Source organism: Lissotriton helveticus, chromosome 7, assembly GCF_964261635.1.
Source record: "Lissotriton helveticus chromosome 7, aLisHel1.1, whole genome shotgun sequence".
In the NCBI taxonomy this organism is placed as follows: Eukaryota; Metazoa; Chordata; class Amphibia; order Caudata; family Salamandridae; genus Lissotriton; species Lissotriton helveticus.
The window spans coordinates 419,346,875-419,361,827 of record NC_136068.1 but is presented as its reverse complement, the minus strand read 5'-3'; the positions used below and the strand labels follow the sequence as shown (position 1 = coordinate 419,361,827).

Genomic DNA, 14,953 nt, shown 5'->3' with positions numbered 1-14,953 from the left:
GAAGAAGACAGAGTGCATAAAAAACTGTTGACACACACTGACTTGGCCCCAGCCCTACCGGCCTGTCTGCAGCCCTCGAAGATCCTGTGAAGAAATGATGCCTGTCCTGCAGGCAGCAACCTCCACAGCCCCTGGGAGGACTGCCTGCCTTTGAAGAAGGTCAGAACTCCAGAGGAGATCGAGTCTGTCCACAAGAAAGCAACATAGAACTCTTGTGCCCTCAGGATCTGGAATCCCTGACCACGCTGCATCCGATTCCTCTGGCCTCTGTTCAGGGCGCCCATCGATCCAGAAAAGGTACCCCAGCGATCCTGAGTCCAAGTCCAGTGATGGCTGACCCCCCTCCTGGACACCACAATATCACCTGCAGTGTGAATTCAAATGCTAGCCCTCTGGTAAGAGAAACAAAACGTCAAAGGATACCCCTGCACCCAAAGCCCCTAGGCCTTGAAGAGCTAGACCAACAGTGCCCCTATGACCTACAGCATCCCAACTTACATCTCCTGTCACTGGTTTCCTTCATGCAGCATCCAGCTTGTCAACTGCAGCCTGTTTTCCAAACCGAGCTTCTATATTGAATTGCTTTGGGCACCTGACACGGAGGTTTCACCCTGCATCTGGGCATCCCTTTCCCGCTGGTGTGTGATTGGTGCTGCTTTGTAGCTCCCGTGTGTGCCTAAAAACTCCAAAGCTTGAGCCCTCAAGCAGCTTTACTTACCTGCAAGCAGTGTATCTTCAAGCACCTCCAATCTCCATTGGGTAACATTGGGCCTGATCTTCAACTTTGACCCACGCACTCAGCCTCCCCTGTGCCGCTGGTGGAGCAGTGTTTGTCCTTTCATGAACCTTGCCCTCTGCTGACTCAGCAACCCAAAGACTGGATTTGTAAGTTGGTTACTTACCTGTGACAGTATTATTGTTTTCCTCGATAGGTTAACATTGCAATGTCTGCCCGCAGATGTCCCAAAACATGTAAGAAAGAGGATAGGTCTGTGTGCATAACCCTTGCTGCCCTAAGTTCCTCCCTGTCCATTCTGTCTCTCCCTTGACTTTCATACTCCTGCTATCCTACCCCAGAGCCCTAGACCCAGCACCCTGATGCCTACCAGCTTGCTAGAAGCAGACTGTGGATGCTGAAATGCTAAACTCTCTAATGCCCTCGCAACGCCTATGTGCTGTCCTATCTGCCCCCCCCATATGCCCCCGGTGAGAGTATTCCCCTTTGGGTCCATTTCTTTCTCCTTCCTGCTGCCCTAGACTAGTAGCTGCCCATGCTTAATTTTCTATTTCCTCTTGGCCTTCATCCTTGCTCCACTTCAACCTTGCCACCACTTGGTCCAGCATTGCCCATGCGGTTGGGCAACAGGCCAGGGTATTGCTTCAGGCCCCTTGATCTACCTCTGCTCCCTTTCCCTGCAGCATCTCCCCGCCGCCAAGTCACCTACACTGGCCATTGTACCTGAAGACCTTGCAGCACCCTTTCCAGACATTCCTGCAAGTTCAGCGATGTCTGTGGCATAGTCCCAACCCATCCTGCCTCTGCAGCATGTACATTTGCTCCTGTAACCCCCAACCACCACTCTTCACCTCCTACTTTCTTATTTCAGATATCCCAATCCTCTTTGGAAGGCCCTTCCACTACCTCACATCTCTCCTCTGACATCCTTACAGCGGGTGCCTAAAGCAGGGATCACCTGTTCCCCTCCTCCTACTTGCTTTTGATTCATTATAAAGCAAAGGAGGGACAAGGAGAAGATACAATAGGTCCAGCACCTGAGCTTCTAAATGGACAATCTAGCAAAAAAGGAGGATGCAGTTTCTCATGGGGGGATTATAAGGATGTCAAAACGAAATGGCGAGTAGACCAGAGGGATCCCAGTGGGGATAAGAGTGATCAGATCCGAATGCCCCCACACACCCAGAAGGGCGTCATGCTTCATTATTGGGCTGTTCCATTTCGGGCCCTGCATTTCAAAAGGTAGCCCTTTAATTGGAAGGAATCACTGGTAAAAGAAGGACTGAACACATCTGCAATGCCCGAAGAGGCAGTTCAGTGGGTGCATTTTATCAGAGATCTTTTGATCTTAGCCATATTGATGAATGCAAGTGAGGGAGTGAAAGTTTAGGGTGGTGTGTAGGTGACTGTACATTTGAAAAATTGCATCAATAGTTGCTCGATATAGGTGTAGCCTCTCCTCAGGAGTTGGGGAAGAAGGCTGGCCATTGAATCAAGTTTAGGGTGTCCCAAAAGTTTCATGTTGGGGGTGAGCAAAACGAAGGGTTTGCACATGCCCCTCCACCCAAAAGATGTGGAAAAGTCTATAGAAAAAAGGTAAATAGCCTTCTAAAGGCCCTCAAAAATCTGTGCAGGAGGGTGGGCCCAGAGACACTTCACAATCCAAGGGTGGGTAAAAGGACAAGGACTGGGATTCCAAAAAGTCTTGATGTTTCAATTGTAAGGCCAGTGGAGACCTAACTAGGGATGCTTCTTGTCTCAAAAAGGCTTCCACTAGTGCTCCAGATTGGATCCTCGATGTGCCCTGACCAGGTCAGAGAGAACGCTGAAGCTACCTTAACCACAGAGGGTGGGGTGGGTTTAACTGCCCTGGATGTCTGATTCGGTAACCTGGAGAAATGTAGACAACAGCCACATACAACTGTGGTAAGAATGGAAGCACTGAGGGAAATAGGTGCACGTCACCATGGCCACTCAAAAAACTGGCATCCCAGAGCAGTATTTTGGCTGGACAAACTTAACCAGTCTCCATATCTGATAACCATATTAAAGTGAATCCAATGGCTATGGTGTCCGTAGAGTGGGGAGGGGTTATTGGCCACAAGAAGGTGTTTGTGGCTTCTGCCATCCCAGTACAGTGTCTGCTAGGGAATGATCTGGAGTCCGCAGCATAGGCTGAGGTAGAGCTAAGATCCCATGCAGCCATGCTAGGAATACCAGAGTAGGTGTGTGTAAAAACAAGAGCCCAGGGCACAAAAGAGGAGTTGGACCTGGAATAATGTCCCAACCCTCCAAGAGAAAAAGGTAAGAAGGCTGGGAAACCAACTTTTGAGCAGCCACAAGCTCAGGTCCCCTCTCTTCAGGGAGAAGACCTGTCAGCCCTAAAGAGAACTGAGCCCCGGGAACTTGGGCCTTACACAGCAGAGCTCCTAGGCCCAGGGGGACCCTCTAGAGAAGAGCTGTGCCAAGGACTAGAGAGCCTGAGACAGCAAGCTGCTGCACCTGATAAGTGAGAGATCAGTGGTCCCCACACAACCTATTGGGAGGAGAGGTTCCTGTGTTCTGAGGCCAGAGATCACAAACTTGGTGCCACTGGGAGTGGAAATGCCTCTGTAATATAGAACGTTCTTGCTCTTGTTGGCTCATGACATCCCCTTAACTGGACATCTTGGCAAGGTAAATATTTGGAGTAGGCTAGTTGCCCACTTCTACTGGCCAAACATTTTCCAGAAGGTGAAGGAGTTTTGCAACTCCTGTGTTAACCGTCAAGCCAGTGGCAAAAGAGGTAACCACCCAAAGTACTCCTTAATTCTACTTCCAATGGTTGGGGTTCTCTTTGAAAGGGTAGGAATTTACAGTTGGTGCCCTTGCCCCTACAACAACATCAGGAAACAGATTTATACTGGTGGTAGTGGATAATACCACCAGGTATCCGGAAGCAATTCCTCTTTAGACTGTCACTGCTCATGAAGTTGCCAGGGCCCTCATCAGTACTTTACTAGAGCGGGCTTTCCTAAGGAGTTGGTGTCAAACAGGCAATAACTTCATATCTGGCTACCTAAAAGCCATGTGGGTTGAGTGTTGCATGACATACAAGTTTACCACCCCATATCACCCACAAACCAAAGCTCTAGTCTATTACAATGGTGGTCAAACCGCAACTTACGACTCGTGATTGCGGTCTGACCGCCATCTCCTGCTGCGGTCTGACCGATGCCATATAAGGCATGCAGTCGGAGGCAGCATATAGAGGGACTGCCCTGCAATTTACGGAGCCTCGAGGAGCCCGCTCAAGCACACCATAAACCCCCTTATGATGGCGAAGCCAGGCTCGGCTCTGCCATCGGCATACTGATGTCGGTTTCCAACAGCCATTCCATGCCGGCCTTTCCGACATAGAAAGGCTATCTGAAAGCGAAACCAAGAATGCCTAGGAGGGCCATCTTGCCACCTGGCCCTCCACATTGGGCGCTGGGGGCACCTAGGGTGCCCCTCTAAACATCCCTGTACTGAGTGGCAGGCTCCGCGAGGTACGTGCCACATGGTGCAAGGATGTTTCCAAACATGCATTTTACAATGTAAGCTTGTGCTGCAGGCCTATTCCACAAGCTGCACAAGCTTCAATTGTAAAATGCATGCTTGCAACCCTAATACCAGGCTTGGAACCACTGACCTAAGGTTGGGCAGTTTCCAGACCAGTACGGAGTCCACCAGATTTCATAATCAGGGCCTAAGTTTAATTTAGCAGTCAATCATAAATCTTCAAAAAATTATGTGGATTTCATTTTCTCAAACTGGAAGGGAAAAGAGTGGGGGAAGGGAGAGAAAGGGTCTGCCCTGCATTTTAAAAGGTAGCCCTTAAATTCCGAAGGAATCACTGGTCAAAGGAGGCCTGATAACATCTGTCAGCAGATGATGGGACTGATAAAGGAACCATAAAGAGTGAAGCCAATGTCACGGGTAACCTCTTAAACCACATAATACTAATGAGAACTTAAAGGTGGCCTGTGTTGGGGGGGGGGGCTCAAATTTAGAGAGTGTTCTTCAGTGATAGATGACGCCCTACAGTAAGTGTCCTAAGATGTGGACATTTCCAAGTAGGCCCCCGTTACATGAATATTAATAGCAAATACACTAAATTAAACAGCGTACATGGAAAATGATTATGAAAGAGGAGGCATGTGACAAACACTGTCAAATTAGCTTTATTCGAGATGTACTCGTAAAAGCATAAAAGAACATTCCATAATTTATACAAGTATTTGATTAATAGGAATCTACAAATCACATACATATGGATAAAAACAATCCTAAGACAATAATATAATAAAATTCATCTCGATTGCTATATACAAAGAGTCAATTACGACTAATTACAATAAAAAACTTCTTGCACGGTCTGGCTGGGCAAATTTACCTTAAAAAGAAACACAATGGACACACAGTCAATAGCCAAAGCCTAAAATTTCTGCCTCAGCGCACACGCCCATCTAGATATTTAGCAGTTGATATTGAAATGAACGGTAAAGTGCTGGTGCGTATAAGTCTTAGTGCTTCGGCACTGCTGCTCGTACCTAAAGACTTGCACATTGGAATTAACCAAACGCGCCTTGGGATTACGTATACAGGACAAACAAAGAGGAAATGAGCAATGGATTCCTTATCGTCCCCACAAGCAGGACAGATATTACTGCTTGCACTAGCCCACCTACCGGTTAAAGACCCGAGGGGCAGAGATCCTGCTCTGAGCTGGAAATAGAGCTTCCTATTCCCAGGCTTGGTGATGACATCCCAATATTGCTCTAACCTGGGGATAAGCTTTGCCTCTAAAAAACCCCCAGTCATGGTTGAGGAACCAGTGCCACTCCAGATTCGGTGCGCGACCTGCTCCCAATAGATCTCCTTTAGACTATTTTTAGATGGGAAAGTAGCTGTCGCCGGATTTTCCCACAGCATCTGCATGCCCAGGCCCACTAGAGTATTTCTATGTTCCTTTAACCAACTGATCTTGTGGAAGACGTCAGATTTTATGACATCCATGAATCCTTCAGCGTAATGCGAAAGCTCCGGTGTAGTCCAAAGCCTACGCCAATATAAGATAGGTCGGAACCTTGCTACGTCCGCAATTGCCTTCCTTCCAAGATCATATCTAAGTGGCTGTAGTGGGGTACTCTGGAGAAGTTCGATGATACTGCTGAAAAACTGGTTTTCTGAAAGTGTCAGTGGTCTCAGTTTCTCAAACCCCCATAGCTCCGCACCATAAATCTCGGAACTGAGGGCTTTGACTTCATAAACTTGGAGTACAGACTTTATCGGTTTTGTTAATGATTTCTTTTTCTCCAAGTTTAAAGCCCCTGCGTGCTGCCGATGCCTGAGTGCTGCTATATCTATATGTTGGTCCCATTTAACATCTTTCGACAAATGAATCCCTAAATATGAATAAAGGCTTGACCATTTCCAGCGGTTGTCGATTCATAAAAAGTTTCCTCTAAAACTATGGTGCAGATTAAAAACCCTGGCATAGTTTTTGCCACATTAACTTCCAACCCATGGTCCAAACAAAACTCCTCAAAAATTACTAAGGCGCGCTGTAAGCCACTCGGAGTTTTGGATAAAATCAGCGTGTCATCCGCAAACATTAAAATCGGTATCTTCACGCCAGCTAGAGTAGGAGCATCTATATTTACTGATGACATACGGGCAACTACTCCATGAATGTACAATGTAAAAAGTGTGGGGGCCATTGAGCAGCCTTGGCGCATACCACGCTCCACCAGGAATTCAGAGGTAACTCTGCCCTGTCCTCCCCACTGTATCTTTGAGGAGTTTGCCTCATGCAGCCTCATCAATAATGTTAGAATTTCCTCAGATAGGCCTAATTTTTTTTAAACTGCCCATAATTGTGAACGGGGGGACTAAATCAAAGGCTGCACGTAGGTCAACAAAGGCAGCATAAAGGCTGCCTTTGCCTAATACCACAGTCTTCCATTGTAATAGGGTAAAGTGGAATACCTGGTCAACCGTACTTGTGAGTTTACGGAACCCCGCTTGAAAAGAAGACAATATTCTATTTTCCTCAGCCCAATCGAGTACCTAGTTCAAAATCATCCTCCCAATCACCTTTTGGACAGTATCTATCAAGCTAATAGGCCTGTAATTTGCTGGCTGGGCTTTGTCACCTTTCTTATATACCGGTATTATTATTGCTCCTTTCCATGATACCAGGACCGGTGCACCCTGGGCCATGGCATTAGCCAATAGCATGATGTACTTGCCCCAGCGTTCTTTATCATAAATAAAGACATCCTCTGGGACCCCATCTGGTCCTGATGCTCTACCGCTGGCCACTGTGTTAAGAGCCACTAAAACATCATTGCCATTAAAAAAATTCATGCTTGTAAAAAACAGGCCTAAAATCATCCATCATATTATCCAAATGGTTACGTGCATATTGTGGTCTAAAGTAATTTACCCAACCTTCCTGCGAAACATGATTTACCGGTGGGGCAGACTGGCCACCCCTCCCCCACTTGACAATGTTCCAAAATAGTCTACAATCCTTACTATCGCTTGCCTCCTTTAATTCCTGCCAGTGCAGTTCATCCCACAACTTCTTGGCATTACATATGCACCTTTTGTACTTTTGTCTGGCTAGACGAACAGCGTCCCAATCCCGCCCCCTAATAGCAGTGCCTAATACAATTCTAGCACGCCTACAGTCACTGTTATACCACTTAAGCGGTTTGGGGATGGTTGCCTTGTTGTTTTTGACTGGTTTAAGAAAGTGGTCCCTGATGCCCCCAAAGAGACTATCGTGCAATTTAGTTACATCACCCAGTTCTTCATTGTATTTATTTATTTGCTCAAGGTCCAGTATAGCTTTATCAACCGCCTTGCTGATATTGACCATGACCCTTTCATTGGTCATGACGTGCGACCATTTAAGCCTGCGCATGCCATTTGTGGGGACGCTTTCAAGAGTACAATACGCACCCATATCTAGCTCTGGTTGTTCTGACTTCTACCATTGATGGACTACACACAGGGGGTTGTGATAACACTGTCAAATCAAGCTAATTATCAGCATGGAAGAATTAAACAAGAGTTCAGCCTGTTGCAACCAGGGTGGTGACCCAAGGGTTGCCCAGTCTCCCATGCTTGCTGAGTAAACATTATCCAAGAGGATCAAGAATTCTCACCTGGCACACAATATTCTGCCTAATTCAAGGTCAGTGGGCTCTGCGGTACAGGAGATAGGAGCAAGCAAGTTCTAAAAGCCCTGATGCAAAAATGTGAGAGGCAGAGTGTGAGATTAAGGTGCATCTGCAGCACTGTACGGATTTAACTACCTGTCCACATTTGAGAGACATGACCCCTGTGTTAGAGAAAGGGGGCACTGGAACTTAAGGGCCTTCGCCTTATAACAATGCCTCACAGCATGTCGGGCTGCCTTTAAGTGTGAGACAACCACTGCATGACAAGAGTGAGCAACGGGAACTTAAGGACAGTCGCCCTTGTGCAACGATGTGGAAATAAACGGGCTGTTACTGTGACCCCAAGCGGGCTGCCTCCTTAGATGAATAATACCACCCATGTACGCCAGGATGCGCCTGCTTGGATTCAGGGGCAATAATTTTGGTACAATGGTGCTGAAGAAGACCGGTTTGTTACACTGGGCAGTGGTGTGACCAGAATCCAAATATCTCCTCGAGTGTGTGAAAGCAAACTCAGATATGCAAGGAGTGGGTCGAGTAAGTGCAACTACTACATCAACTTTGTAAAGACTGATGCACCCAAAATCTGCTTCAGAACCGAACCAAATTTACTGTAAACTCTGAGGAGCAGCGTGAAGATCAAGTCCTGAGATGGTTGCAAATTGGCTACTATTCCTTGCTAGCACCAGCCACTGCAGATTCTTCAGTGATGTGGGAGAGATCAAACCTTGTGGTGAAGAGCCCGTGGGTGGAAGTTGCCTTAACCTTAGCACTGCAGGCACCAGGACACATTTTGTCTTTATACAGGTAGTTGTGGAACTTTAAAGCAGCATATTCTTTTTTTGATACCCAAATTTTATTTGTTTTCTCAGATTTCTGCATTTTCCAGAACAAAATTGTAAAGGACTACATAAGTATGCATTAGAGATATAGACATAGTAAATACATTATTATCAATATCCTTACTCATTCAACCCATGATGTGTCCACTACCTGCTCCATATCTTATCATGCTTTCGTGGCACCCCCGTGGCTTATAAACCAGTTTCTCATGACGGGCACACCAGTCCACCCCCCTCCTCCACCTCAACTATGAGGAAGGATTCCGGCAACTTTCAGTTACAGGTTATAACTTGTATGGGCAATGTGAGAAAGTGCCTCTTTTAACATGGTTAGCCCCTCCACTGGAAAATAATGTGATTTTGATTGTAGTGCACATGGTCACTGGCAAACAAATCCCCTGAGCCAGTGTTTTTTCCCTAAAACCGTTTCCCAATTGGCCCTTCAGGCCCCCTGTAAGTCACTAGCAAATGGTACCTAGGGCATTGGAGGTGAAGACATAAGCAGCCTCTGGTGTACTTTAACTAATGGTTTCATAAGAATTGCGAATGGCCGGTACAGTCCAACTTGAGGCGGCTTGCCCGCCAATATAAAAGCTTGCTAAATTTATCTCCATGTTCGTAGACCAGCTGGGTCGACCCTCTCTAGCACTGCCTAGCTAAATCTAGGAATATCTTTTTCAGGGTGGACCTCGCTAGTGCCAGCTGGTGCTCAATGTGACTGAGTCTGGCATTCTAGTGAGAGGATCTGGGCTTCTAGATAGACACCGGTGCCGGTTGGCGTGTCTCCTTTTACCTTACATATCCCTAGATCAGACCCCTCAGGGTGGCTTTACTGGACACCCATAGGGGTTCCAGTGAAGGGCACAGTATTACAGTTGGGCTTAACGAAGAAGTGGAAGTCCTCCTCTACAAAGTCAGCGCAGTCTTAGTCTACCAGATGCCAGGTGTTAATGGGCCTACTAGGTCGTATGGAGCCCCGAAGGGGTCCCCTTTCCAAGATGAGGGGTGCGAGATCAGAGGTGCTTCGGGCAGGATCAGTCGGTTTTGTAATATATGGAGGACACTAGCTGGGAGCTTCATGAATCAGATCGATTCTGGACCAAGTTTTATGCGCTGCTGATGTTTACAGACGTTGTGAGGGGTTCCATGATCTGAGGCAGCGTTAAAATCCCTCCTATCAGGGTAGTCCCTCTGAGAAGGGTCACCACGAGGTCCTGAAGTGGGGAGTGCCATATAGGTCAAAGGACGTAGAACCATATGAAGTTTTAGTATCTAGCCTCTAGATGGCCCTCAATCCCTACGTATCTTCCCTATGGGTCCCTGTATGAGGAGGACACTACCATCTGGAAGTCATTGTGCAGCAGAACGTGATGCCTCGTGAACCTTTTCAGAAGCCGGCATGAAAAACTCGGTTATAGCCAAACCGGCCCAGGAAGGGACAGTGAGAGCCTAAAAGGTGTGTTTCTTGGAGCACGACCACATCAGGGGGGCAAAATTGCCTTATATAGAACAGTATTACCTATCTTTTTTTATGGTCAAGGAGACCATTTACATTCCAGGAACTTACCTTAAACATATGGGGAGGGTCTGGACAGTGGTGAACTGGCCCCTATTCTTACAAATAGCCTCCCAGTCCCTAGGGGGATAGACTCAGTAGAGCCGTAGAGCATATAATGTGCGAGTGCACGCAGTGGATGAGGTTTCCTGTAGGTGCCTGCAAAAAGAAAGTCAGAACAATAAAGCAAAACAGAACATTAACCCATCCCACCCAACAGCCCCCACACCATAATTCCAACCCTGAAGCATCTGTTGAATAACATTCAAACAAAACGAAGCTGGTGGGGTGTCTCAAGATTCATCCTAGACACCCAGTTACCCAATGGAAGGATCCAGCTACCTGACCACAATTTCTGATTATCACAATAAAACAACTAAAGAACGTAAGAACACGGGGAAAACATTCCCTCCACCTCCAAACAGATTATATGGAAATACAGCAGCAGAGTAGTTCAGAGAGTCTGTAGCAAACGTTGGCTTTCTATGACCGGGTGATTCTACACCTCACCGCCTGCCAGGGTTCAAGTGAGTAGCTCATGATCGCTGTCTTGAGTTTTAAAGAGAGTGGGAGTGCCGGAAAGTGAAGTCTCTGGGTCCAGAGTTCACAGAGCACTCCCAGCATGAGACTGGATCAATGATCCTTGTCTCCTGCACTGGTTTGGTTAGATTGGTAAGAAGAAAATGGTACTAGCGTCATTCTGTAGGAGTGGGTATGCATGGTGACACATGCACACGTCTACAGAATGGTGTGACTGTAAACAGTGGTTGTGCCTGGTGCTTTTTTGTTCTTTTTTACTGATGCTAAACAGCATTGTCAAAAAGCATGTTCTTTTACCGAAGCTGTTCAATATTGCCAGCAAGCGGTGGCAAAGGCAATTGTCCTGAAAGGCCAATCCTATTGTTTTGTCTATGTTTGTTTGAAAAGACTCTCTTTTCTACCCTGTTCCTGATCATTTCAATCTTTCTTCCTGTCTAATGGGGAGTTGACTCAACTTCTACAGCTCCAGTAATCGCACCACATTGTAGTTTAATATGCAATCTGTTTGTTGTAGTCTGTGTGTATGAGTGCTATTTTGTGAAAGAGGGAGAGAGTGAGAGAGAGAGAGAGAGAGAGAGAGAGAGAGAGAGAGAGAACGTGCAAATACACACGGATACATCTTAGCTATGTTTTCCTGCTTCGTACTTGGCTGTAGGCAACAAAGTTTCAGAAATGTGCATCTCTAAGCAAGTGAAATTTCCAGGGTGCAAATTGGACTAAAAACAACTTCTGGAGAAGACAGCCAGAGAAGAATTTAAATGGTGCACAGACAGAATATTGAGTTTTAAATATCGACATACACAAATATCGAGTTGGAAATATTGTGATACAGAAATATTGACAGCAAGAATATCGTGGTCAAGAATACCAACTTTAAGGGTAGAACATGGAAAGTTTCTCGCTACCTGTTTGTCTCCTCTGGGTCTGCGGCGGGACAAAGTATAGCTCTAACAAGCAAGGACAGTAAGAAATTGATGTTCTATATTTGTAGTGCCTGGTCCGCATGAGCAACTCAAAGTTCTGTTAGCTTTAAAGCTGTGCTTACCTTAGTTACTGGTGTGCACATTGGTTGTATCTGACTTCATAGAAAACTGTTTCATGGAATTACCGAGAAACTATTTAATTTCAACTGTTTAATGGAAATTTTCAGAATGAATGCCATTTACCTTTTCATAGAACCAATTCACTATCAGTCTTTATGGCTGAAATTGGCATGTGAATGCTTATTTATTATGTGTAAATGCACCCCACCTAAACAACACCCATCCCTGAAGCCTAAAAGCCCTTTCTACCCCAAAAATCCAAAATCCCTGAACCCTAATATCCCTCACTACTACACCCCACCCATTTGTGAACCGTTGAACACCAGTAAGTGCTACACTAGTCCTTTGTAGCAGCCATTCCTCAACAGCGGTACAAAAGGGGGTGGTGATGGACGGAGCATCTGAATCAATCAAACACTCACACCCAGTCAAAAGATCTGGGTTTAATCCATCACCGTTCTTTAGCCCACTCTGCCACCCCAGTTCAGACATGGCTATATGCAAATAAGTCTGACCCTGTGCCTCATGGGGACAGTCCAGCCCGAACTGCCAAGCCAAGTCTTCCCTGGACCGGAAACAAGCTTCCGAGGACCGGTTTCTGGCATTCCAGCCGTCTTCAGCCCGGCTTGCTTGAATCCAGTTGCAAAGTGAGCAAGGGACTGATTTGCATATGGCCATGTCTGAACTGGGGGGGCGGAGTGAGCTAAAGAACGGTGATGGATTAAACCCAGATCAGTTGACTGGGGGTGAGTGTTTGTATTGTCAACGCTCCGTCCATCCCCACCTTTGGTTTTTCTTTGTTCGCCCTAAGTTGGCAGGGTATGCTCAGACGTGAGTCCCTTGCTCACTTTGCCACTGGAGTCAAGCAAGCCCGGCTGAAGACGGCTGTAATGCCAGAAACCAGTTCTGGGAAGCTTGATTCCGGTCCAGGGAAGACATGGCTTGGCAGTTCGGACTGGACTGTTCCCATGAGGCACAGGGTCAGACTGATTTGCATATGGCCATGTCTGAACTGGGGTGGCGGAGTGAGCTAAAGAACGGTGATGGATTAAACCCAGATCAGTCGACTGGGGGTGAGTGTTTGTATTGTCAACGCTCCGTCCATCCCCACCTTTGGTTTTTCATTCCTCAACAGCGAGCATGGGCCCTGGAATGTTACCCTTCCTGCTGGGATTAGACAGTTAACACTGCAATTTGAAAACCTGAGGGGGTTCGAGAGGGCGTCCGTCAAACACAGGCTGAGGAGAAAAAAACACGGAAAAGGCGATTTACAATTTTAATATGAAGCAGGTTGGCATGAAAGGAGGTAAACAAATATGTACATTTAATAAGACAGCATTGGGAGGAACGTAAAGAGAAAGGCTAATTTGACCCAGCAGGTAGCACTAACCTTCAGCTTTCAAATATAAATAAGCCTTAGGCAATGTCTAACAGCGAGGACAGGTAAAGAAAAATGATTATTCCAAGAGGCCCAGTCAAAAAACATAATGCACACAAGATTAAAACACTTCTATGTTGAAGCAACGAGGGAGGGATGAGGGGGCAGTGGGAGCTTCTTTTCAACCTATCTTTCTCTGTTTATTTCTTTCTGTCTCGTTCTCTTTTTCTGCTTCCTTCTTTCTTTTTCATTCCTTTCTTCCTACAAGAAACTCTCTCTTTCTTTCTTTACCACCCATTGTTCCTCCTAATGTTCTATTCCTTTATCCCTTCTCCTTTTCACTCCTTCCTTTTGAATTTCTTTCTCTCTATTATCTTTCCATTTCTTCATTTGTCCTCTTTGTATACTTTCACCTCATTTTCCTTTCTTTCTTCGTTCTTAGCAGTATTGTTAAATTTTATTATTTTACTTTTCATTTTTTTTCTCCGCTCACTCACTTAATCTAGTTGCTTTATTTTATTTCACAGTTATTTCTAATGTGTTCATATCCTCAAGACTTGATGAACCAGAGGATTTCTAAACTCATGAATGGTTATGATATGCGGACCAAGAAAATGCTCTATGAAAGGTTTCACATATGTACATTTTGCTGAACAGTGCAACTGTCTGCCATAGCTTTTGTCACTATAAAAATATGCGTACAGAAAGAGCCAGCCTCTGAACCATAATTATATTTTGCCTCATGCGTTTGGTAAATTGTCCACCTTTTAGCGGGTGCTTTAAATACAATGCACAGTTCATTTTCTTTCATTGGATAGCACGGACCTTTTGGTGAACACGGAAGCCATCTTGAAACAAGCATTTGCAATGCAATAGGTCTCAAATTAATCTAAATGTGAGCTATTGATGTAGCAGATGCTAATAGTATTTTCCATTTCAAATTATGCCAGCTGCAGAATAAGCTAAGGAATTTATTTCACAAAGGCAAGGGCGCAGAACCACAGGCTGTTACTAGGGACACCTAGTAACAGCCTGTGGTACTGCACCCTTTCCTTCATTAAAGGAATTACTTTACCAGGTTTCCCAGGGACACCTAGTAACACCCTGTGGTACTGCGCCCTTTACTTTGTGAAAGGAATTTCTTTTCTAGGCAACCACGTTCCAATACAAACTACACAGGGGCAAATAACAATGGAGAAATGATAATAACCAATGCAAGAATACCTTCATGCTTTTTAATGGCTTTGGTTATTAACATTTCTTCATTGTAATTTGCCTGTGTGTAATTCATAACGGAACATGTTTGCATAACTAGCAACTATATATAAAATTGTGCTGTCGGGAAGCCTGTTGGTAGAAGGAGAACTCTTATTCCATCAAACTCGGCTGCAGAGTCTGGACAGAGCATAGTGACTGCCTCACAACTAATTAGCAGGAAGAATATGTCAAACACACCCCAAATATGATTTGACCTGAAAGAACTAGGCCAGCCACATAAGCAAACTCCAACATACAGCAGACAAAAATTGACAGCATGAATGGAATACAGCTTGTAAACAACGGACTTCGCGGTCTGTAAATTACGTTACTGTATGAACACATCAATGACTTACTGGCTCCCCAGCTGGTAGTAAAATCTGGTGAA

At 45.7% G+C, this 14,953-nt stretch overlaps 1 protein-coding gene across 1 annotated transcript in view; it reads left to right on the top strand.

The window, feature by feature from the left end:
* The window catches only part of TCTN3 (tectonic family member 3), a 947,116-nt gene extending 933,206 nt beyond the window's left edge, over nt 1–13,910 (top strand). Inside the window, exon 15 of the transcript XR_013598563.1 lies at nt 13,836–13,910. The gene's annotated coding sequence lies outside the window, so the exon portion shown is untranslated. The remainder of the gene's footprint in view (nt 1–13,835) is intronic.
* Nucleotides 13,911–14,953: the final 1,043 nt, after the last annotated feature.